Genomic DNA, 27,667 nt, shown 5'->3' with positions numbered 1-27,667 from the left:
TTAGGAAACATCAGTAATAAAGTAAGAATGTCTAACATACATCGTGTGTGTGTGTGCATGTGTGAGAGAAAGAGACAGAGAATAGAGAGAGAGGCATTATTTGCAGAGATGATGGCTGAAAATTTTCCAGAAGGGATAAAAGATTTGAATATATATATAAAGAGGGAGGATTACATATGCCAAGGAGGATAAGTAAAAATGGACAAAAAGATCTTACAAGGAGCTAGAGAGAAAAGATCACTTGCAAAAGAAAAAATAGCAAGTAAGGTGATGGCAGACACCTTAACCTGCAATAATGGAAACCAGGAATCATAATAATACCTTGAAATACTAAGAGAAAATACCTGTTAATTAGAAATGCATATCCTGTGAAACTAGCTTTTAGGAACAAGAGTAGAATAAAGATTGATTCAGATAAAAACAATAGAATTTACCACAAACAGATGTTTCTATAGAAAATTTAAAAAGAAATATACTGGGAAAAAGGAAAATGATTGCAGAATGAAATTCAGACATGCAAGAATAGTGAGTATACAGTTTGGTAAGCATGTAAGTAACAATGACTGATACTACTACTAGCACTACTACTACTACTAATTATTTATAAAGTTAAAAAGCATAAAGTGAAGCATAGCCTATATGCTTGGAGAAGGAGGTTCCTAGGCCTTCAAATATTCTATGTATTATTGTTTGATGGAAATAAATCAACAGAACTAATGAAGTAATACTAAAAATACTTAACAACTATTACACCATGAGTACCAACCAAATGGAATGGTCAGTAAAATAAACGGTATGGGTATACTTGTGTGTTCAATACTGGTCTTAGTTAAGTTGTGGACTAACTGAACATTTTGTTAATTTATGTAAGCATGGTACGATTTCAGGGGAAGCACTAAAAGACAAGAAATAAATAGACTGTATTACCTCTGGACTACTGGGTATTATTGACTAAAAAAATAGCAGATTATAAAAGAACTGTACATTTTGGCAAATATATACTTACGCAAACCCACACACATGGATAGAAAAAAGATCCAAAAAACTACATACTAAAGTTTTCACATTGGTACTATGATCCTTTCCCTTTTTTGGCTTGTGGTATATTTTTAAGTTTTAATAATGTTCATGTATTGCCCCTATAAGAAAAGTCTGTTTAAAAATAAACAAACTGGGGGTGCCTGGGTGGCTCAGTCAGTTGGGCGTCCACTCTTGATTTCCATTCTGGTCATGATCTCAGGGTCCTGAGATGGAGCCCCCAGAAGCCTCCCAGCTCAGTAGGGAGTCTGCTTTGCTCCCTCTCCCTCTTCCCCTCCTTCATTTGCAGGGGCAAATAAATCTAAAAAAAATAAACAAATTGAGAAAGAAGCAAGGGGAAAAAGAGTATGTTATAGTATGCCATCCTTCAAGAAAAAAGAATATACACTTGTTATCAGTTGTATATAAACTAGGGGGTTGGAGAAAGGAATGTGTTTATATATAGGAATATGTGCTAAATAGGAATACATGCTATCTTAAGGATAGTTGGTTACTGTGAGTATATAAAATAGAGCTACTATTTTTAAATGAAACATTATGTATATACATATATGATTTGAGAAAATTTAAATATCAACACCAGAAATCTGAAAGATGCAGGATATGGGAAAAATCTTCTAATCCAATGACCTTTTAAATGATAATACTTTGTTTTGATTTTGATTTCTCCCCCCACCCCAATTTAAGAATAAAAGACTATATAGCATATACAGAAAAATGAATAGTGAAGAGACTTTTCTTGCTGGATACTAAAGAAGTAGTCATCTAATCTAACTCTCTTACCTAAAAGCACTAGAAACACCCCTTTGTTAAAGTCACCACAGACCCCCATCCTGCCAAACTGAATAGCTGCTTTCCATCTGACTTTCTCAGCAGGATTATCAACAGTTAGGCACTGTCTCTGAGACAAGGCTTCTGACAAACCACTCTCCTCATTTTCCTCCCCTCTGCCCACTCTTCCTTTTTTTTTAATGCCCACTCTTTCTTAGCTGTACCTTCTTTTTTTAAAAAAGATTTTATTTATTTATTTGAGAGAGAAAGGAGAGCATAAGTGGGGGAGGAGTAGAGGGAAAGGTACAAGCTGACTCCGCACTGAGCATGGAGCCTGACATGGGGCTGGATCTCACAACCCTGAGATCACAACCTGAGCCAAAACTAAGAGTTGGATCCTCAACCAACTGAGCCACCCAGGTGCCTGTAGCTGTACCTTCTAATCTCAACTTCTAAATTTTTCTGTCCTCAAAGTGCTGTCATCCATCCCCATGGCTTTCAATACCTTCACTACACTGATGGCTCCCAAATTTAGATTTCTAGTCTCTACTATTACTTCGAACTTCAGAAAGAATCACCCAAATATCCACTTTGATATCTCTGCTCTAGAGTCAGGTCAAAATTAGTATGTCCAAAACAGTACTCCTGACTCTCCAATTCTGCCTGTCCCCATCCTCATCTCAGTAAACTATACCATCCTCCACCCAACTGCTCACACCAGCAAATAGGAGTCACCCTAATGTCTCTCTTTCTCTCATGCTTCATATCCAGTTGAACAAAAGTTCTTGTTGGCTCAGTCAAATTATATCCAGAAGTGGCATCTTCTTTCCAAGTCCACATCCCAGTACAAGTCATCATCACCTCTTACCTGCCTACATTATTGTAACAGCCTCCAAACAAGTCTTTCTGCTTCTGTTCCTGCCTCACCAAGGCCTGTCTGTCAAATTTCGTAAACAACATGGCCTGCAGGGCCCTATACTATGCAGCCCCTGCTAATTTCTCAGCCCTCATCTGGCACTTCTCCCATCAGTTGCTTTATGTCCTACCAGTCAGCCTGCAGCCCCTCAAACATGCTAAATTCATTACTGCCTCAGAATCTTTGCATAGGTCTTGCCTTTTGAATAGAAATCACCTTCCCCAGAGCTATACAAGGCTTGTTCTATCTCTTCATTCAGGTATCTGCTCAGATATCATCTCCACAAGGCATTTCCTGACCACTTGACCTAAACCAGTCCTATTGTTGCCCTCTGGCATCCTACCCTGCTGTATTTTTCTTCACAGCAATTACTACTACCTGACTTTACATTATGCATTTATTTGTATATCTGTTCGTCTATCTGCCTCAAACTCTAAAATGTTTGCTCCAGAATGGCAAAACCCTTATATGTCTCATTTTCTGCTATATGCTCAGTACCTAGAACAGTGTTTGACCCACAGTGGATAAACAACAAAAGTTGGTGGAATTAATGATTTTAGAGATGAGGGAACTGAGGCTTAGGGAAAGTTAATTGCCCAAGGTCAGAGCTACTTCATTCAAGAAACATTTACTGAGGACTTATATACCACACTAGGTGCTTGGACCTAGACAAACATATTGATAAGGAAGATCAGATCCTGTCCTCATGGATTTAACATGTCAAAAAAACTCAGATCATAGGTCTAATGGCCTACTGTTTTTTTTAGTACAAACACTTCTTTGAAACTTTAAAAAAAGTCCTTTGGGAGAACCGAACAAAGCTAGAATACAACATTCCTTAGCAATTCAATTATAACCGGTGTCCCCTGGATGCCTATTTCTTTTATTTGTTAATAACTGCATTTTTTCCTTTTTTAAAAATTGAGATACAGTCGGAGGTACCTGGGTGGCTCAGTCGTTAAGCATCTGTCTTCAGCTCAGGTCATGATCCCAGGGTCCTGGGATCAAGCCCCACGTCAGGCTCTCTGCTCCGCAGGAAGCCTGCTTCTCCCTCTCCCACTCCCCCTGCTTGTGTTCCCTCTCTCGCTGTCTCTCTCTGTCAGATAAATAAAATCTTTAAAAAAAATTGAGATATAATTCACATACATTATATTGCCTTCAAGTGTACAAAATAATGATTCAATATTTGTATATATTGTGAATGATCACTAATAAGTCTAGTTAACATTCATCACAATATAGTTACAGAACTTTTTTTTTTGTGCTAAGAACTTTTAAGCTTTACCCCCTCAACAACTTTCCAATACAACTATATTTGTTTTCTTTTAGATATACTTACTTAGCCTAGGTAAGCCTCATATACCTTTTAAAACATCATTTGTAAAAGAGTCTTAAGTATTTTATACCATGCCTTTAATTTCCTAATAAAACAAAGTACCAAATTCAACATTTCTCAGATATTTTGGTGATCTGTCTGACTTAAACAAGAAAAAAATCTTAAGAAAATTAATGAAGCCTATAATTGGCCTGAATATATAAAATACAAAGTGATTTTAAAACATTTTAAAATCATTTAGTACCAATTAAAATTACTAATTATGAAAAATGCCATTTCAGGAAACAGAATGAAAACAGTACATGGAAAAAAGAATATCTAAGCTTCAAATATATATATTTTTTAAGTGGTATTAGATAGCACATCATGTATTGCTCATTAGGAGAGAGACATGGTCAAGTTCACAGTTCTGAATTCTGGCCAGTTTTTGCTCAGCATCCTACCTATTGGACTTTCAAAAGCAGCTTGGCCATACACTACAGGACATCAAACACTTCCTTCCTGAGCCAAAAAATAAGTACTTTTTTTACCCTTGTCCAAGTATGTGCAGACATGACAGTTTTTTAATTTTTAAAGAAAATATAATTTTTAAAAAGTAGATTTATGGTTACCCAGAATTTAATTAAACAGACCCATCGATATAAAATATATGTAGAATGAACAAAGAGTTCCTTCAGGTATTCTTATATTTCTTCTTAGTTTGTGATGAGATTATTTATCTGCTTTTTCTATTACTACTTTTAACAGTCTTTTAGACTATTCAAAATATATATACCTGTAGCATTATTTTCCTCTTCCTTGACAATACCTTTCTAATACATCAAAGATCTAAATTTTGCTTATTACCCAGTTATAAAATATTAAATATCAGAGGTAAATTTTTTAACAAATATGAATAGATACTAAACTGTTGCTGTTAAAATAATCTGCAATGACTACATTAATTCAACTCTTAAGAGTATGAAAAAAACAGATCAAACTATATGAAGTAATAGTTTACAGATATGATTAGATTTATGGCTTCATTATAAAAATTAAAATTTCTATTTATAGTAGTGTACTCAGATTTACGAACTACAAAACTGGGATTCCTGTACCACAGGAATTCCATAAGTAAAATAACTTGAACTCTATCAAAATACCAAAGGAATTCTTTTGGCACTGATGGGAAGACTTCACAAAGTGATTTTTAAATTCATTCAGAAAAATAAGTGAGAATCACTACAAAAATATTTTAGAATGTAATAAAGGGAGATTTGCCTTCCAGGTACTAAAATGTATTACAAATATATAAAAATTAAAACTATTGGTGGAAGAAAAAATAGGACAAAGTATGCAAAATTAGAGAGTCCTAAAGCATACATACTATAAGTATTATATAGAAGAAATCATTATATAACAAAAAGGATTTCACAAATCACGGAAAGAGCTCAAACAAGACACAGAGTATAAGAAAACTCAGAATAAAGCTTCATATTACATAAAGTTATGAATTAAATTTCAGATGGATTTAAGAGTTAAAAGAAATAAACCAGAAAAAATATAGATCAATGTTTATAAGATCACCAGATGGATAAAAACAAAGGCAGAAACAAAATGAAAGAACTCACCAAATGAAAAAGCAATAACATTGGACATGCCTAAAATTATCAGAGATGAGGCAAAATTATTATTTGTAGTTGAAATATTTTATACCTTGGAAACCACAAATACATAAAAATTATTGAAATTAATAAAAGATGTTAGTAAGGTGACTAGTTACAAAATTATATAAAATCAATCCTATTTCAAAAAAAAGATTATAGAAATAAGACAAAATAAATCCCGTTTTCAACAACAATCACACACACACAAAGATAACATAACCCAAGATAGACTTTATATATGTGTTTAGATATAAGCAAATTTTCTTTTATGCTAACAATGTATAGTTTTTGTTTTCTCCACTTAGGTCCTGCATATTTCTTATTAAGCTTTATTCCTAAGTGCTTTCATTTTTTTTTGTACCTTTGGTAAATGGAATATATTCTTCAGTGAACAGAGGAAGATACAGAGAGGTTCTTTCCTTGGCCATCCATCCCTCCATCCTCCTATCTCCCTTAGCAGAAGGGTCATGGTTTGATAAGTTTGTTTACAGCCAGCTCAGAAGAGCAGAAACTATACCTTCGACAGTTCAGAGATTTGCCTCTGCCCAAGAAACACTAAAAGCCAGGTCTATATTCTTGTTAAGTGAAGAAAAACCATGACTGGAGAAAACAACAATAACTCATAGGGACAATGTAACCTAGGGAAGAAAGATACACTTTTAGAAAATGTGGCTCCTACTGAAATTCTCTGAAGAGAATTTTAATGTAAACGAATTAGATTCTAACAGGAAACAAAAAAAGTTCTCTGGAACTAAAAACATGATTTCAAATTTTAAAATTGAATAGAAAAAAATAGTAACAAGAGATAGTCACACCTGAGAACTCAATATTCTGGAAGTTCAAGAAAAATCTTATAACAAAAAGCAAAAAGGAAATGGAACAGCTGAAAGAAAAATGAAATAAAGATCAGTTTAAAAGCACTAACAGCTGAATAACAGAAGTTCCAGAAGGAGAAAAGGAAACAAAGAAGAAACACGTAAACAAGTAACAAAAGATAATTTCTAAATTTCTAAGAAATGAATATTTAGTATAGGTGACATTGTTTTTGTAGCAAGACTTTGTCAGTGAAGGAAGTAACACATTCATTTACATAATGGCACAAATTCCTTGTGTTGTTGGAAAGCAGAAAGAGTGCATACTGGCTTCTTCAGTGTAGTTCTGTTTTATGAACAAAAGTTAATTTGCCTGACCTCATCAAATACATCTTTTCATAATAATACCTTAATTTGCTTTCAAAAGCCCTCCTTCCCCTACTTGTAATCCTTGTCATTTGGATAGGGCTCACCTCACCCCTCAGCTCAAGGACTGGGCAAACGACTCAAGTCTAGCAAATTAAAGGTTACATTATAGTTTAGATCGATAAAACCAATCATAAACCTTTGTTGGAATTGTTCCTAATTCTATCCCCCTTGGCATTTGGATTGAGCACTCAAATCTATATGTATGGGAAACTATTCTAATTCCTGGAATTATAAATTATGTGAGTCAATACATTTCCTTTTTTCCTCCTTATGCCAGTGGTTCTCAGACTTCAGAGTACAACAAAGTTACCTGGTGGGTTTGTTAAAAACAAAATAAAACAAAACAGATTGCTGGGATCCATATCCTGGGATAAGTCTGGATGAGGCCTGAGAATCTGCATTCCTAACAAGATCCCATGTGATGCTGACACTGCTCCAGGGACCATGCTTGAGAATAATTGCCTTAAGCCATTATGAGTTGGCTCATATTACTTACACCTGAAAGATTAGGGACCACATTATCTCCAGTCAGATGAAAAACAATAACCCTTGAAGCAAAGTGAAAATTTAAACTGAAATTTTAAATTATCTAGAAAATAATGAAAATAAGTAGAAATTCATACCAAAACCTGTGTAACAATAAAGTTTTTCTTAAAGGAAAAGGTCTAAAAAATCCTTATTACTTATGAAAATAAAGACTGAAATATGCTAAGTATTCAACTTAGGAAAATAGAAAAATATAACCAAATTAACAAAGAGGACTTTATACAGCTAAGATCTGAAAGTAAAAAAAGAAAAAGAAAACAAACAAAAGCAGCAGAAAACATACATAAGATAAAAGGTAATTATTTGAAAAGGCTAATAATCCATGAGGAACCTAAATAGGAAGAACAAGAGAAAACAGAAATGTAAAATGCTAGGGATTATTAAAGTTCACTTACATATATGGAAGAAACTGAAAGAATATAAGAATCTCTTTGCCACTTTATGGCAAGAAACAAGAAATCTAAAGGAAGTAAATGATTTCGCAGCAAAACATACCATATATGACCTAACAGGAAGAAGAAAAACCTAATAGATGAGATAAGGCTCTGGAAATATACAAAAGGCAAAGGGCTTAGATGTTCTGCAGCTTAGTTCTATCATCCCCTTTCAAAGCTGTGGGTTCCAAATTATTTTGACCATGCATACTTATCAGTAAAACACTTTTTTAAAGATTTTATTTGTTTATTTGAGAGAGAGCAAACACAAGTCGGGGGCAGAGGGAGAGGGACCCAGGATCCTGGGATCATGACCTGAGCAAAGGCAGACACTTAACCAACTGAGCCACCCAGGAGCCCCTCAGTAAAACATTTTTGAACAATCATCCCAATATATGTTTATTTGTTTGTATTTATTAATTAGATATGCTCTAGTATACATTATAAAACAAGTATAAAGTAAATAAATATAAAAACAAGTTGTGATTTTTTTTCACATATAAAGAAATTGAATCTGTTATCTTGTCCATCCTTGGAGTGTAGATTTTCCACTTTGGAGTTTATTATTTTAATTGTTATGTTTATTACATTACTCCACAACATAGAGACAGAAAACTACCTAATATATAAAGCTAGAATAACCCTACTAATAAAGCATGATGCAGAAAACACATTAAAAAGTCCAAGTATGTGTATGGCCAATAAAATTATCAAACTAAATACATCAGAGCACATCTTGACTAAAAAGGGTTTTGCCCCCCCCCAGGTATATGAGAATGGTTCAACTTCATAACATCTACAGATGTAATTCATTTTATCAATAAAGTAGAAAAATACAAATTATGTCAACAGATGCTTAAGACTTTTGATATAGTCCAGCAGCCATCTACAGTAACTCTGAGCAAAAGAAAAAGGAAGCAATTAAACATGATGATTATTTACTGAAAAGCAATAGCAAACAGATTAAACTTGAAATGTTAAAGCCATTTTCATTAAGTTAGAAGAGGGATGCTTGCTGACATTGGCATTATTCAACATTGTTTAGGAAATTCTAGTCCATTCCATAAGAAAAGAAAATGAAAGATATAAGTATTTTTTTATTTTTTTAAGATATAAGTATTTTAAAAGAGTCAAAGCTATCTATCCCCCATACCCATAACTCTTCTTTATAGTAGCAAGAACTAGTAAAACTAAAGGAAAAATTTTATTCACAATAGTGTCCAAAATTATAATACCTAAGAATAAACATCAAAAGGAAAGTATGGAATGGTACTGAAGGACACAAAACAACGAAAAAAATGGTTCAACACAGCTTATATGCTCCTCCAATCCTATTTTCTTCTCTGCCTCCCTAGAGTAAGCACTGTTGTGAACTAGGGTTTATCATGTTTTTATACTTTTACCACACATAGAAGATTCTTAGACAATATCATTGGTAGTTTTTTAAAAATTAGTAAAGATGAAATAATATTGCATGAATCACTCTGCAACTTGCTTTATTATTCAACATTATAGCAGGCTTTTTAAAAAAAGTTATTCAGATTGATAAAGGTAGTTTGAATTTGTTCACTTTAACTCTGTATCACCTAAGAATATGCTATAATTTAACCATTCTTTTGTTAATAGACATTTAGGTTGTTTCCATTTTTTTTGCTATTACAATTGATGTTGCAATAAACATTTTTGTAAAATTTTCTTTGTGTACATGTGACCATGACCCACACTGAGAAAACATTTTGCATTATGATTCAGTACACACACACACACACACACACACACACACACACACACACAGCACGACCCAAAAAGCTTATGAAACAATTACTTTTACTACATATAATGTATTATGATGATTTTTATTCTGTAATATTTCATTAAAAAATAATAATGCTATAACCCACCAAGTTAATATAAAGAACTAATAGGCCCCAACCCACAGTTTGAAAACAATGCCCTAGGAAATCCACCTAAAAGTGGAATCAAAGGATATATAAACAATTTTGATTCTACCAGATATTGTCAGTTTGCTCTCTAGAGTATTGTATCAGGGCACCTGGGTGGCTCAGATGGTTGAGCGTCTGCCTTGGGCTCAGTATGCGATGGGGGGGGGGGGAGTCTGCTGCTTGGTGGAGAGGTCTGCTTCTTCCCCTTCCCCCACCCCCACCTCTCTCTCTCAAATAAATAAATAAAATATTAAAATAAATAAAGTGTTGTATCAAGTAAGAGTCCCACCAGGATTGTATAACATTCTTCACAATATTGTCAGATGGAAATTTCTGCTAATTTAATGGGAGCAAAGTAGTATCCCATTTAAATTAGTAATGTTAAGTGTCTTTTTGTCTATTGAATATTTTCCTCTTTCATAAATCATTGTTTATTGGCTCATTTCCTATTGGGTTTTTACTTCTTTTTTATTTGTAGTCCTTTATATATTTTGGATATTAAATTCTTTATCAACTACATACATTGCAAATATCTTTTCCCACTCTATTTTCTAATTTGTTCATATTGCTGATGCTGGACTGTTGTATGTCAATTTGTTTATAACTGGTAACTATGTTTCTCAGAATCTCTTTTTATGGATGGCTCTGGGTTGGAGTTAGCCAAAAGAGAAACTTGCATAAGATTTGGAAGGCAAAAATGAGGCAGAAGCCATTATTCTTGGAGGGTCACCATGGTCAGACATGGTTAACAGACAGACAGATTACATTGTTTTGACATTCCTGATACTCAATTGTTTCTTTTTCTGATATTCAGTTGTTCTTAGTTTGATTTTCTTGTACTGAACTTGTAACTAGCAATGTTGTTAAATTAATTCATTCCAACTATTCCACTAATTTTTCTATAAATAACTATGGATATAAAATCCTACTGCTGTGTATAACAAAGGATTTCATTTCTTCTTTTCCATCCCCAGATTTTCAATTTTGTTTTCTTTTCTTATAGCATTGGTAGTACCTCCAGTATTATCAATAATAAACCCAAGAAGGGACTCTAAATGGGCTACTAAAACTGAGGGGACTAAAAGCAAATGCTTAAATCGGGGAACATAGTCTTGAGTCAGCCAAATAGGAAAAAGCAGGAAACTGACTTAATAGCAGTTTCATACAATGGTCCTGTTAAAAAATTGCTAAAAAAAAAAAAAAGCTTTTGTTTGTGACAGTGCAGAATGGCTAATGAGGAGGCAGGCTCGGTATAAAGAGCCCAGGTTCAAATTTAGCATACAGCAACTGAGCTCCTCTTATTATGACCATATCCTGCTTTCCCAATTAATGAAAGGAGCTATAAAATTCAGTTGTCCTTAGTATATGATTTTTGAAAGACAGAGCTTTACAAATAATTATAAATATTATAGACAAATCTTTTTAGCCTTCATGGAAAGGCTAAGTAAAATTTTTAGCATTTCTAGGGATTCTTAACATTTTCCATAGCCACTAAGAGTCAACGCTAACTCCCTCCCAAAAGGAAGGAAAACAAGACCTCGGTTTTGTTCTTTATTAACTCATATATTTAAAATAATCATACAACAGCAAGACTACGCTTAAAAATTTTAGAGGCCAAAATTCTTGAATTCTTGTTTGACTTGAGATTTTCTTTTAAGATGATGGCAAGAAAATTTTCCCTTTACAAAACGTTTTCTAAATTAAATACTTATTCTCTGCTTATATGTAAAGGACTTACACTTTAAAAACAGTCCTTCATTACGTGAAAATGTATAAGTTAAAAACATTACTTTATGTTAAAACTTATTATGAATCTGATTTTACTAAAATAGAACCTGATTTACTAAATTACTACTTTTTACTGGTAAGTGCAAGCAGATTAAAATTTATACATTATAAATAATAATAAAAATAAGGTAATCCTATTTATACCAGTAAAAGAAAATTTCATTATAGTATGAATACAGTTCAAGTCATAACTCTCAATCTGTTTATTTTAACCAAATTTCAAAAAATTAAAATTCCAGTATAAATTTGAAAGAACCTTTGCATAGGCTCTTCAGATTCATCAGAACAAAATTTGACTTGTACTTCCTTATTAATGGAGAATAAAGAAAGGCTAGCTCAAAGCTGCTAACAACTTTGTAATTCCCTGGATTGTTACTTGGGCTTGGGGCTTAGGACTAGTATTTCACTGGAGGGATTTAGCAGTGTAAAGAATGGAAATTTTTGGTTGATTAGTCTTCATCTTAATCAGTCCTTATTGAGTTCACACAGAAACACAGTGGATACCATAGCGGATATAAACATGATGATTTGTTTTATAAATTTAAAAGTGATACTCTGAAGAATGTCATATCGTCATTAAAAATATACATCCTTAGTATTAGAGGCTAAATTAATTTCCTTTTTTGAAAGGATCTCCAAATTTTGAACTATTAGGCAATTCTCATAAACTCTTATATTGAAACCATACTATGAATATTTGATCTCACTTTCACCAAGACCACAGTCTAAAGGAAGAAAAATCATATAAAGTTATTTGTTAAACCCACAATTTCTACTTGAAATATCATTAAAGTTGTTTCTGGAACATTTTTTTCTGCATTACTTTACTATTTATTATGCTTAGAATAAAACAGCAATCAGAAAATCAACCTAAAATTTGTGATGATTTGCCACTTGGCTTCTGCCCATTCTCATCATGCATCTGGGGAGACCTATGCAGCGCCAAAGGAAGCTCAGCCCCACACAATGTCTTGTGCAGGGTGATGAGAATGGCACATTGTCTGCCCAGTCTGAACAGAGGTCACAGCAGGGAGAGCATCTGCTAAGATAATGTGAATGAAGGAAACAACTATAATTGCCTCATTAAGAGATCTCTGGCAAAATAATCACAAGAAGAAAGGACTTGGGAAACCACCCTAAAATTAAGTCTACAATAAGGAAAATTTGGGGTAGAATAAAAAATGCTTAAGAATTAAGGGAATGTGGGTATTCCATTGGTTTTACTAATGCCCTTAGTCACTATATAGATGAATGGAAACTTTGATGCAACAGTTCAGTTATTCAACTTCAGCTCTTGCCAGTCATTAGTAGGAAGCAGAAGATGCAAATCCACAGCTGTCCAGGATACAAACAAATGTGAAATAAAGGATGGTGGGGAATTGTTTACAAGGGACCAAAACATACTAACTAAGATTTAAAGTCTATATTGTGCAATTACAATGAAACACAATTAAAGGAACATTTTAAGAGGGAAAAGTAAAAGATAAAAGACCAAAGTCTAAGAAAGACAAAGGAGAAATTGTCTCTGCTTGACCAATTTACTTTCTTCTATTTTCTACCACTACCACTCAAAAATACATTTTTCTTAAAAGTCAATAGTATATAATTACAACTAAATCCTGTCACTTTCCAATTATCAGCCAATATAGGTGCACATACATTTTATTCAACATTGTTGATAAACTAAAATTATTTTGTAGTAAAAGCTAAAGCAAATGTTATTCCAGTTTAAGTTTAAATTAAATATCCAAACTGGACACAAGACTAAAATGTGTTGAAACTGACAAGCTATTTTTGTATTTTCTGATATTTTGAGGTTAAGCTTGGTGAACTTAATTTGTACTATACAGTTAAAATTTATTATTAAATAGAATCTTCAATTATGGCCACTAAATTTTTCTGATTCCAACAAAAACAGTAAAATTAGCTTGTTACACCCATAAGCCAGGTTTAAAATAAGCAAACTATTTGATGACTTTGATGTTTTGCACCCAAAATGTGCTGGCTAATTTTTCCATTCCATTTACCATTCCGGTCTTTAAACTGCCTTAATCTCCTGCCCTCAGATGTTGACCTTGTAAGAATAGGGGTCATAGGTCAGAATAGACAGACCTCAAAGGATCTGGACTATCAATTCATGCCTGAGAGATTTCTCTTCCACAATAGGAACCTACTAAACAGCAAATTCCTAAATCTAATCACACAAGTATCAGGGTGAAACAGTTATTTATTGGAATTTGTTGATTTACAGTTCTCAAATATCTCCAGCATCTAAAGAGCATTTTTCTTTTTCTTTTGGGAGCAGGTTCTAGGATATAATAAATATGAAAATAAAATCACTGAAGAACTTTTAATATGAAACAGATATCCTTAATAAAATGGTACCATAAAGTTAAGTAGATTTATTATTTTTAGTGATGCTATGTATGTAGATTTCAAAATGAAAAAAAAGATAGCACTATAATTCCTACCTATAAAGTACCTGAAAAACTTCAAGTTATACCACAAAAATAATGAGAGAAAGATGTTATACTGCTGAGGTAGGTGGGGGAGGGGGTAGAAGAGGGTGACCACTAGTTAGTTTTGAGCTCACTTGCTCTAAAGGTAAAGAAGGGCATTAAATAAATATTTTTTCTTTTTAATAAACAAATGAAAATATACAGTCTTTCAATGAGAAAATCCTAAGCAGATTTAAAAAAATTTTATGGCTTCCAAAACCTTTTTGCAAATTTAAGGAATTTGAAATAAAAAAATTATGGCCATGTAAAAATAACTTTACCATCATATATCTTCACTTTCATTTTTAAACAAAAGGCAAGTTAGTTCTTCCAAGCTGAGAATAAATTAGACATATATAATGAGATTCTGTTTATATTCACCTTGGTCTTTTTGACCACAAATGTGCCATTTAATACCACTTTAATACTGGACTATAAGGAATGTCAAATTTCTTAATTAGTTTTTAAGTCTACATGAAGAACATCTTAAAAATGACAAACAAATCTTTTTAATATGATCAAATGAAAGGAATTTCTTACACTTCAACGTGAAAAGCAGTAATACGGAACATCATAACAACTGACCTCCTTTCTAAACAAAATATATTAAAACTTCAACTCATGAAGAAAAATCAAAAAGCTTAATCACGTGCTAATGCGGTGATGCAAATGAAATATTGCTTGAAATGAAATGAAAGCAGAACATTGGTATTATATTTTGTTATTTTAAAAATCTCAGGTCAACATTGTTGAAAGGAACTGCATTGTAATGAACAGCAGTTCTTGGACTGTGTGGTTGGGTCAAAAGATGTGGAAGGTTAAGGAGAACAAAGAAAATAGTCCCTACCCTAGAAAAAATTTAGAATAAAAAAGGAGGTAATAAAAGAAACCATAAACCAAAAAAAAAAAAATGAAGCTTACATGTATACAACCAATATATACATTTACCACATATATATGCGCTTCAAATGTTTTTAAAGCTTACATGTATTTTTTATTCCTTAATCATTAGTGGTTAAAATCATTTAACCTTCATTGAAAGATTTCCAGACAATCTGTTTCAGTCCACATCATTTTTACTAATATAATACATTTGTTAATATAAACTAAAATTTTATTACATGAAACATTTAATTCTTTATTATAGCCTGATATGATAATTCCACATAAATTCTAAAAATTAACAGTGGCAAATAAAAGAATCATTTTACCGTCTTTCCCCACAATTTCATTCTGTTAGAAGTTTCTTCTTTTACTTCACAGTAAATTGTGACTTTATAAAAAATAAAAGTTATCAAGTATAGGCCAGATTTTGAGGGGAAAAAAAAAGTTTTAAATTAACTACAACCTTCATTTTATTATAAAGAGAGCTTTATAGGGGTCATTAAATCTCTACTCTTTTGATAATGTACATAAAAAAATAAATGGCAAAAATAAATCTGAAATTATTTCATTTGAAATTTTTCTAAAACATTTTAAATGTGGAGGATTTAAAATAAGAGAAAATAACACTGCTACTGAATAACTGGACACTGGTAACTGTACACTAAATTCAGCAGAATTTTAAGACAAAGAAAAAAAATAATCCCACTTTCTTTTGTAGATAGTTTATGTAAAATTAAGATAGAATCCTTAAAATTATTTTATAATTCTTGCCACAAAGACATAAATCTTCACAAAATATGGTTCTACATATATATATAATATATATGATATTTAGAATTGAACAAATACTTTCTTTTCAGTGATGGAACCAAATTTCAAGTTTGTTAAATATGTTAATTCCATGTAATAAAAATTTTATAGAGTTTTAATTTTTTAACCTGAAATGACAGAAATCAGATTAAACTTTGTAATTTAAAACATTCCAAGAAAAAAGAGATATTCTTTTGGACAGATGGTGTTTGAGCAATTCATACTATTCATAAACAAAATATGAGCCTAAACCTCAATCCCATACAAAAATTAACTCTAAACAGATTGTTATGTAAATGTAAAACATAAAACTATAAAACTACAATAAGAAAACATGGGGAAAAAATCTCTGTGTCCTGACATAAGCAATAATTTCTTAAACATAACACCAAATAAACATGACATAAAATAAGAGATTGATAAGGGTCCTTATCAAACTGTAAAACTTTAGCTCTGTGACAGATATTTAAGACAGTGGAAAAATAAGCCACAAACTCAGGAAAAAAAAAAATCTGTGAGTCATATGTCTGACAAAGGACGAGTATCCACAAGTTTTATACAATGAGCTCTCAAAATGCAACTATAACAAACAATCCAGTAAAAATGGGCAAAATGTACGAACAGACACTTCACCAAAGATATAAGGATGACACAAAAACATTTAAAAATGTCAATATCGGTAGCCATAAGGGAAATGAAAATTAAAACCATGATGAGATATCACTATACATCAATTAGAATGGTTAAAATTTTTAAAAATTCTGATAATATCAAATGCTGACAAAGATATAGAGCAGCTGGAATTCATATACTGTTGATGGGAATTCAAAATAGTACCAACACTCTGAAAAAAAAATGGCATTTTCTTATAAAACTAAATACACACCTATGACCATATTATCCAGCAATCCACTCCTAGATAAATGAAAACTTAGTTCTCAAGAAAACCTGTATACAAATGCTTGTAACAGCTTTGTTCATAATCATCAAACTGGAAACAAGTCAAATGTCCTCCCATAGATGAATGGATATACAGTGTTACATACATTCAATGGAATACTACTAAGCAATAAAAAGGCATGAGCTATTGATACACTCAACAACTTGGATGAATTTCAAAGTCATTATGCTGAGTGAAAAAAACCAACTTCAAAAGGTTACAAACAAACTTAAGCCCAAATTAGTAGAGGGAAGGAAATAACAAAGACCAGAGTGGAAATAAATGAAATAGAAACTAAAAAGACAAAAGAAAAATCAGTGAAACTAAGAGCCAGTTCTTTGAAAAGATAAAACAGAAAAGCCTGGGATGCCTGGGTGGCTAGGTCGGTTAAATGTCTGTCTCCGGCTCAGGTCATGATCCGGGATCCTGGGATCAAGTCCCACCTTGGGGAGCCTGTTTCTCCCTCTGCCTACCGCTCTCCCTGCTTGTGTTCTCTCTCTCTCTGACAAATAAATAAATAAAATGTTTAAAATATAAAATAAAATAGAGGGCGCCTGGGTGGCTCAGTCGTTAAGCATCTACCTTCAGCTCAGGTCATGATCCCAGGGTCCTGGGATTGAGCCCTGCATCAGGCTCCCTACTCTGCAGGAAGCCTGCTTCCCCCTCTCCCACTCCCCCTACTTGTAGTCCCTCTCTCACTGTCTCTCTCTGTCAAATAAATAAATAAAATCTTAAATAAAATAAAATAAAATAAAATAAAATAAAATAAAACAGAAAAGTCTTTAGCTACACTTACCAAGAAAAAAGGAGAGAGGATTCAAATAAATGAAATTAGAAATAAAAGAGGAGAAATTATAACTGATAACAGAAATAAAAAGGCTCAAAACAGACTATGAAGAATTATACACCAACAAATTGGACAACCTAGAAGAAATGGATAAATTCCTAGAAACATGCAACCTACCAAGACTGAATTATGAAGAAATAAAAAATCTGAGTACACCAATTACTACTAAGGAGTAATAAAAAATTTCCTAACAAGGAAAAGTCCAGGACTGCATCGCTCCACTGGTAAATTATATGAAACATTTAAAGAAGACTTAATACCAATCCACTTCAAATGGAACACTTTAAAAATAAAGAAGAGAAGGGAACACTTCCAAACCCATTTTATCAGGCTAGCATTACCCTGATACCAAAACCATACAAGGATACTATAAGAAAAGAAAATCACAGGTCAGTATCCCTGATGAATATAAATGCAAAATCCTCAACAAAATATTAAAAAATTGAATTCAACAATACATTAAAAGGATCATACATTGTTATCAGGTGGGATTTATTCCTGAATTACAAGGATGGTTTAACATCTACAAATCAATAAATGTAATACATCATATGAGCAAAAAGGAGAATAAGAGTCATATGATCATCTCAATAGATGCAGAAGAAACATCGGACACAATTCAACATCCATTCATAATAAAGTGGGTATAGAGGAAACACACCCCAACATGATAAGAGCCATATATGACAAGCCCACAGCTTAACATTATACAATGGTAAAAAGCTGAAAGTTTTTCTTTCAAGATCAGGAACAAGACAAGGATGCCCACTCATGCCACTTTTATTCAACATAGTACTAGAAGCCCTAACCAAAGCAGTTAAACAAGAAAAAAAAAAGTCTTCGAAGTTGGAAAGGAAGGTGTAAAATTGTCTCCAATTGCAGATGACATGATATAGAAGCCTCAAAAGATCCCACCAAAACATTGTTAGAACTAATAGACAAACTCAGTAAAGTTGCAGAATATAAAATCAATATACAGAAATCATTTGGTTCCTATACACTAATAATGAACTATCAGAAGGAGAAGTTAAGAAAACAGTCTCATATACAATTGCATCAGAAAGAATAAAATACCTAGGAATAAATTCAACAAAGGAGGTGAAAGATCTATACACTGAAAACTACAAGACATTAATGAAAAAAATTGAAGAAAACATTTACAAATAAGTGAAAAGCTATTCTGTGCTCACGGACTGGAAGAATTAATATTGTTAAAATGTCCATATCACCCAAAGTGATCTACAGATTCAATGGAATTCCTATCAAAATTCCAGAGGCAGTTTTCTTTTCTTTTTTTTTTTAAGATTTTATTTATTTATTTGACAGAGAGAGACATAGCGAGAGAGGGAACACAAGCAGGGGGATTGGGAGAGGGAGAAGCAGGCTTCCCGCGGAGCAGGGAGCCTGATGCGGGGCTCGATCTCAGGACCCTGGGATCATGACCTGAGTCGAAGGCAGACGCTTAACGACTGAGCCTGCCCAGGTGCCCCTCAGAGGCAGTTTTCACAGAAATAGCACACCTAAAATTTGGATGGAACCACAAAAACACTGAATAGCCAGAGAGACCTTGAGGAAGAACAAAGTTGGTGGCATTGCACTCTCTGATTTCAAACTGTATTATAAAAGAATAGTTATCAAACAGTATGGTACTGGCATAAAATCAGACTCACAGATCAATGAAACAGAACAGAAAGATCAGAAATAAACTCACACATATATGGCCAATTAATTAATGACAAAGGAACCAAGAATATACAATGGGGAAAGGACAGTCTCCTCAATGAATTGTGTTGGGAAAACTGGGCAGTCACATGCCAAAAATGAAACTGGACCACTAACTTACAACATGCACAAAAACCAACTCAAAATAGATTCAAGACTTGAAGATAGATGTGAAACCACAAACTCCTAGAAGAAAACATAAGGTTTAAGCTCTCCGACATCAGTCTTGGCAATGACTTTTTGGATTTGACAACAAAAGCAAAAATAAATCAACTAAATAAAACTAAAAAATTTCTATACAACAAAAGAAACGATTAACAAAATGCAAAGGCAACCTATAGAATGGGAGAAAATATTTGCAAATCATATATCTGATGAAGGGTTAATATTCAAAATATATAAAGAACTCATACAACTCATTAGCAAACAAACAAACAATCTGATTAAAAGTGGAGAGAGGAACTTAATAGATATTTTTCCAAGGAAAACATACAAATGGCCAACAGGTACATGAAAAGGTGCTCAATATCACTAATCATCAGGTAAAGTCAAATCAAAAGCACAATAAGACATCACCTCACACCTGGCTATTAACAAAAAGACAAGAAATAACAAATGTTGGTGAGGATGTGGAGAAAAGGGAACGCTTGTGCACTGTCGATGGAAGGGAAGGGAGGCTACATGTACAGCAGACTCATCACTGCTGCTCCTTATTTTCACTTGTATTGCATTTTCCTACATCACAGTTTCTTTTGAACAGCTTTTTAAAAAAAATATTTTATTTATTTATTTGATAGAGACACAGTGAGAGAGGGAACACAAGCAGGGGGAGTGCAAAAGGGAGAAGCAGGCTTCCCGCTGAGCAGGGAGCCCGATGAGGGGCTCGATCCCAGGACCCTGGGATCATGACCTGAGCCGAAGGCAGACGCTTAACGACTGAGCCACCCAGGCACCCCTTGAACAGCTTTTTAAGTATCTGGGAAGTGTATATTGCCATCCTCCCCACTCCTGGTTCTCTGCACCCAACTGTCCCACTGTTGGTGGGAATATAAATTAGTTCAGTCAAAATGGAAAACAATGTGGAGGTTTTTCAAAAAATTAAAGATAGAACTACCATATGATCCAGCAATTTCACTTCTGGGTATATATTCAAAGGAAATGAAATCATTATCTCAAAGAGATTTCTGCCCTGCTCCACGCACGACCTCTGCAGCATTATTTACAATAGCTAAGACACAGAAACAAACTAAAGAGCCTACCGACAAATGAATGGATGATGAAAATGTGAGATACACACACATACACACACATGAATATTAATCAGCCATAAAAAAGGAAGGAAATTCTGTCATTTGGGACAATTTGTATGGATTTTGAAAGCATTATCCTGGGTGAAAGACGTCAGACAGAGTAAGATAAATACTGTATCACCTTACTTATATCGGAATCTAAAGGAACCAAACTCATAGAAACAGAACAGATTGGTGGTTGCCAGAGGTGGAGCTGGGGACTGGGTAAAACAGATGAAGGTGATCAAAAGATACAAACCTGTAGTCATAAGACAAATAAGTTCTGAGGTTTAATGTACAGTAGTGCATGGTGACTAAAGTTAACAATACTACTATATAGTGTATTTGAAAGTTGCTATTGTAAATCTTCAAAGTTCTCATCATAAGATACAAACTGTAACTGTGAAGTGATGGGTGTTAACTAAACTTATTGTGATAATCATTTCCCAATATACACATATATGAAATCATTACGTTGAACACCTATTTATCTAAGAAAATTGAGGGGAAAAAAGGTACAATTCCACTTCTACTTATGAAAACACAAAATTACAGTGATAGAGAATAGGTCATTGGTGGCCAAGGGTTTTATGTGGAGGAGTAGTAACTACAAAAAACAGAGGGAAAAACAAAAAGACAGAGGGTCAGGACACCTGGGTGGCTCAGTCAGTTAAGCGTCTGACTCTTGATATCAATATCAGGGTCGTGAGCTCAAGCCCTGTGCTGGGCTCCACACTAGGCATGGAGCCTACTTTAAAGCAAAAAAGGGAAATTAGGGGGGTGATTGTTCTGAATCCAGATTATGATGGTAACTACAAGAACACATCTGTAAAAATTTATAGAACTGTGCACCAAAAGAAAAAAGTCAATTTTACTATATCACAATTTAAAAAATAAAATAAAAACAACTCTCTAAGCAAACAAGATAAACAGAAATGCTTACTTTTTAAAATAGAAATTAACTGGAATTCTAGCTTTCCAATACTTAGCAAACCACAGCAATTATTTAATATTGTTATTTTAAATATTTTATAGGCTATGAGTTTGAAAGTATCATATGCCAGTAAGTAAGAAGTACTCAAAAAATTATGAGGACATGTCAAAAGGACGCAGAAGGGAGCGGGGGTAGGGGGATGGGGTAGCCGGGTGATGGGTATTAAGGAGGGTGCATGTTGTGATGAGCACTGGGTGTTATACGCAACTGATGAATCATTGAACACTACATCAAAAACTAATGATGTAGTATATGCTGGCTAACTGAACATAATAAAAAAAATTAAAAATTAAAAAATAAATAAATAAAGGACACAGAAACCAGCTGGAAGGGTCTCCTAGGGACAGAATCTGAAAAATCTGAGCATTAAAATAAATAATATAATTTACTGAAAGAAACAGAAACTCATGATCTGTATTGAGACAATAAATAAATGAAAAATGGAAAGTCTGAAAGAATGGGTTATTTACATAGCCTCAAAGCATCTCATCACAAGTTGCTAATTAATTATGAAAAGAAAAAGTAGTGGGAAAAATAAAAATCTTCTGCCATCTGATACAATACAAGGAGAAGAACACAGCATCACTTCCACGACATTCTTGTCAAAGATGAACAAGCTCAATCTAATCATAAAGAACTATTAGATAGACTCAGGCTATGATCTGGATTCATCCTGGTGTTTTTCCACTTGTCCCTCTCACCCTTATATTGTCTGTAAACCGAAAGTTAGATTGAAAGGATTTTGTTAGGTTCAAGATACACATTTTTGTAATACTTCCAATTTAAAGGAAACATAAGTGTTGGAGAAACAAGTTTAAAAACACTAGCATGGGGCGCCTGGGTGGCTCAGTCGGTTAAGCGACTGCCTTCGGCTCAGGTCATGATCCTGGAGTCCCGGGATCGAGTCCTGCATCGGGCTCCCTGCTCGGTGAGGAGCCTGCTTCTCCCTGTGACCCTCTTCCCTCTCGTGCTATCTCTCATTCTCGCTCCCTCAAATAAATAAATCTTTAAAAAAATAAAATAAAAAAAATAAAAACACTAGCATGAATCCCAATTATGGCACCTTCTACAAGACAGTTGGCTTAGTCTCTTTAACAAGTTAATGTCATAGAATTCCTTCCTAAAAAGCATGTGTGTTTGTGTAGGGAAGGGCTGTTCTAGACTACAAGAGATTTAAAACATATAAAACTAGGGGTGCCTGGGTGGCTCAGTTGGTTGAGCAATTGACTCTTGGTTTTGGCTCAGGTCATGATCTCGGGGTCATGGAATCGTGCCCCATGTTGGGCTCCGCGCTCGGCAGGGAGTCTACTTGAGATTCTGCCTTTCCTACTGCCCCTCCCCCATCTAAAATAAATAAATAAAATATTTTAATAAAAGACATATATAACTAACTGAAAGCCATGTTCCTTAATTGCATTCTGATTTGAAAAAAGCAGCCGCAGAAGATAAATTTTGGACAACTGGGGAAATTTTAGAATGGATCAGGTATTAGATGTTATTAAGGAAGTACTATTTTGATAGGGATGATGAGGCATGATATTACACTGTTATGCATCTATAGTATACTTCATTTTTTTAAAAAATATTTTATTTATTTATTTGACAGAGAGAGGGAGTACAAGCAGGGGGAGAAGCAGGCTGGAGAGGAGAAGCAGGCTTCCCGCTGAGCAGGGAGCCCGATGCAGGACTCAATCCCAGGACCCTGCAACCATGACCTGAGCCGAAGGCAGACACTTAACGACTAAGCCACCCAGGTGCCCTATAGTATACTTTAAAATTTTAAAAAATTTCCACAATGTTTACAATTATTGAAATATAGATATGGGTATATATGGGTGATGACCATACCATTTTTTTCAACTTTTTTGTATTCTGAAAATTTTCATAATAAAAAGTAAAAGGCGGGGGGTGGGTGACTGGCTGGGTCAGTGAGCAGAGCATGTGACCCTTGTTCTCAGGGTCATGAGCTCAAGCCCCACGTTGGGCTTAGAGCCTACTTAAAATTTTTTAAAAATTAAAAACTTAAAATGGAAGGAAACAGTAAGAAGAATCACACAAAACGTTAAGAGAAAACAATGTAAGAGAAATTAATCCAAGAGCTGGTTCTTTGAAATAAAAAAATTCTTAAGGAAAAAAATGCAACAAAAATAGATAATGGGAAGTGACTAGAAAATCCAGAATATTTTAAGATTTTTGAGGATATTTTACATAACTAAGCTAATAAACATGAAAATCTGGATCAAAGCACAATTTTATTCTCATTATTAAGGCTTTCTCCAGAAGTAGACATAGTTAATAATCATAGAAGAAACCAAGAAAGTTACCAAAGATCTCTGAGGTCTTTATTTAGGAAGCAAATCAGTGCCTTGGAGACTCTTCCGAACGTCAGTTAACACTGCCACATCCTGCTCTCTCTCTGTTTCAGTTTCTATACAGGAGCCTCTGCGCTGCTTATTTGATTATTTTATTGCAGTTTGCCTCTGTCACTTTACAAAAACGGTGGCACACAGAAAACTGGAATTGCTAATCCTATGACAAAAATTATAAACGTCCTGAACTATGCAGTTGGAAATCATTAGATACCAAATTGTGTAAAAGCTTTCATCGCAGTAAGACACACAACAGGAGATCTTGAAGGAGTTATTCACCCTCTGATCACCACCAACTTCTACCCTCTCATTCTTTCTAACACCCCATCTGCAGCAATTCTAGAACCCCATCTGTAACCCACACAACACAAGCCTGCCACTTTTTCAGTGTCTTCACTCCTTACCTAGTTTATACTGCATAATCCATCATTACAACTGCTCCCTTGCATACATCGTCAGTGCCCTCGCTTCTCTCCCTTTGTTATTCTCAACTAGGAAAGCCCCAACTCTAATTAAATCCATCTTTCTATTTCACAGTTGTAGCCATGAAGTCACCAGTGGCTGGAGAAAAAACAATCATACTGACTGACACTACTTTAAATTCATGTCCACTAATCGTCAGTGGGTTTTTGGTATAGTCTGGAATTCTACCTTTTCTCCATAATGCCCTCTTTTAATTTCCTATTTCAAAAATTTTTAAAAGACTTATGTATTTATTGAGACAGGGGGGTGGGGACAGTGTACACACCTGAGTTGGGGGAGAGGCAGAGGAAGAGAATCTTTAAGCAGAGCGCGCTGAGCGTGGAGCCTAACATGGGGCTTGATCTCACAACCCATGAGATCATGACCTGAGCCAAAACCAAGAGTCAGACACTTAACCTACTGAGCCACACGGGCACCCCTTAATTTCCTATTTCATACCTTCTTTCTTTTTAAATCTCCAAACCTCCTCTCCCAAGCAAGGAAATCACTCCAGCAATTGTCCTCCTCTTTCCTGCATGCTCAATCTTCCTTTTCTACGGGACCATTCCCACTGACACATTAGCAGGCTATACGTTCTTTGCCTCAGCTGCTGCTTCATTTTTCTGCTCTCATTTATAGGAAAACTCAAAAAATTGTCTATACTTGCTGTCTCCACTTCCTCTCCTTTCCTTCTGTTGAACACAACCCGCTTAGACTTTCACTCCCAACAGTCCACTGAATCCGAGCTTGTCAACTTCACCAGTGACTTCCTTGTTGCTAAATGCTCAAGGCTTGGTGGTCATCTTAATCATTTCACCATCAGCACCATTTCCAACACCAGAGACCCCTTCCTTCTTGAAATACTTCTTTCCTTGACTTCTGAGACAAAATCCTCTTGATTTTCCCATTTCCCTCCTTCTAACCTAATGCCTTTTGCTATTCCTCCTACTCTTCCTGCTCCCTAAGTGCTGGAGTGCCCCAGGGCTGGGCTGTCTTCTCTTTTCCATGTGTACTCACTCTGACAGTGATTTCATTCAGTCTTAAGGCTGTAAATATCTTTCTGTTGACTATTGCCAAGTTTTTGTCTATAGTCCTGGAACTCCATACTCATGTATCCATCTGCCATATCTATTTTCCCATTTGGATGTCTACTATAAATCTCCAGCTTATATATATCTGAGACCATACTTCCGATTTCCTGCTCCTTCCCTAGTCTTCTCCCTCTTGGTAAATGATCCCTCCATCCTTCTAGCTGGTCAGGCCAAACAAACCTTGGAGTCATCCTGAATATTCACTTTCTCTCACAGCCCACATCTGATCCAATAGTAAATCCTGTTGTCTCTACATTCACAATGTCAGGATTTTTGTTCCTCACCTCTACTGCTACCATCCCAATCTGAACTACCATTATCTCTTTGCATTAATGAAACTGCCTCAGAATTGAGAGAGGGACTGTAGGACATCCAGCTGGTGTTGTGGAGAACAGTTTGGTGTGGGGGTAAAAATCTCCACACTTTTGGTGTCAGAAAGCAAGTGCTGTGTAAAAGTAAAGCAGATACACAGTAGGGAAGAACTGGGTTTTTCATAGTGGGAAAAAAGAAAACAGTTCTTTCCTAAACAGCGAACTTCCAAATCAATAATAGCAAATGAACACCTTGATAGAAAAATGAGCAAAGGACAAGAAACATACAATTCATGGAAGAAAAAAATGAAAATTGACATAAAAATATATTTGACCTCTAATCTAATCAAAGGATGCAAAAGAAAAAAATGAGCTGTATCTCTTAACCTATATCATTGGAAAAGATTTTTTTAAAGATTTATTTATTTATATTTATTTATTTGAGAGAGAGAAAACGCATGCATGAGCAGGGGGAAAGGCAGAGGGAAAGGGAAAGAAAGAATCTCCAGCAGACTCCCTACTGAGCACAGAGCCTGATGCGGGGCTCAATCCCATGACCCTGAACCAAAATCAAGAATTGGACACCCAATCAACTGAGCCACCCAAGTGCCCTGGAAAAGATTTTTAAAATGACATCATTCAGGGTTGCCTGGCTAGCTCAGCTGGTAGAGCATGTGACTCTTGATCTCAGGGTTCTGAGTTCAAGCCCCATATGGGTATGGAGCCCACTTTTAAAAAAAAAATCAGGGGTGACTGGGTGGCTCAGTCAGTTAAGCATCTGCCTTTGGCTCAGGTCATGATCTCAGGGTCCTGGGATCGAGCTCCACATCAGGTTTCCTGCTCACGGGCAGCCTGCTTCTTTCTCCCTCTCCTCCCCACTTGTGCTCTCTCCCTCATATCTCTGTCTCTGTCTCTCAAATAAATAAATAAAATCTTAAAAAATAATATAAATTGAAAAAACATTCAAAAACGTATATTTAAGCGAGAGCCCTCGGAGCATGGCCACGGCTGCTCAACCCCGGACCGCCGCAGCACGGCAGAGGAGGGGCTGGAGGCTCTGAGGAAGGAGAGGCCGGCCGGACTGCAGGCGACGCACCGGGATCCTGGTGACGCAGCACAACGGAGGCAAAGCACAGGGAAGCAGAAATGAGAAACAGCATCTTAGCTCAAGTCCTGGATCTGTCAGCCCGGGCCCCATTCAGTAACTTAGCACTTGTAAAGCCCGAAAAAACTAAAGCAGTAGAGAATTACCTCATACAGATGGCAAGATATGGACAAGTGGGAAGGTATCAGAACAAGGTTTAATAGAAACCCTTGAAAAAGTAAGCCAACAAACAGAAAAGAAAACCACAGTTAAATTCAACAGAAGAAGAGTCATGGACTCTGATGAAGAGGACGATTATTGAAATTTAAGATGTTTAGAGACTGGAACTTAATGGAAAGTTCTAGGACAGATAATGCTGGGTAGAAGTGAAGATCTGATTGCTTACTTTGTTTATTGTCTATATGCCTTTTAAAAAATAAACTTATGGAAAAAAAAATTTATGTTTAAGGGGAGCCTGGCTGGCTCAGTTGGTAGAGCATGTGACTCTTGATCTTGGGATTGTAAATTCGAACCCTATGATGGGTGCAGAGATTACTTAAAAAAATAATAAAAATCTTAAAAATAAAATGACCTCATTCTATGAACAGTCTCCTTTTTGAAGGGGTTGTATATTGGCCCTAATCATTTCTTGAGAACAGTTTGGAAATAGATACCAAAAATTTTTAAATGCCTTGTTTTTGATCCA

The 27,667-nt window shown here is 34.8% G+C and overlaps 1 protein-coding gene and 1 pseudogene across 2 annotated transcripts in view; one reads left to right on the top strand and one right to left on the bottom strand.

Moving 5' to 3' along the window:
* Nucleotides 1-27,667, bottom strand: part of LIN28B (lin-28 homolog B) — a 124,763-nt gene that overhangs the window by 29,485 nt on the left and 67,611 nt on the right. The gene's annotated exons all lie outside the window — the stretch shown is intronic.
* Nucleotides 11,640-27,295, top strand: LOC141372942 (programmed cell death protein 5 pseudogene; annotated as a pseudogene).

Source organism: Callorhinus ursinus, unplaced genomic scaffold (genome assembly GCF_003265705.2).
Source record: "Callorhinus ursinus isolate GAN/ISIS: 27379988/994484 unplaced genomic scaffold, GSC_fseal_2.0 scaffold6, whole genome shotgun sequence".
NCBI classification, from domain to species: Eukaryota; Metazoa; Chordata; class Mammalia; order Carnivora; family Otariidae; genus Callorhinus; species Callorhinus ursinus.
The sequence above is the reverse complement of the archived record's forward strand: the minus strand, read 5'-3'. Positions and strand labels throughout refer to the sequence as shown.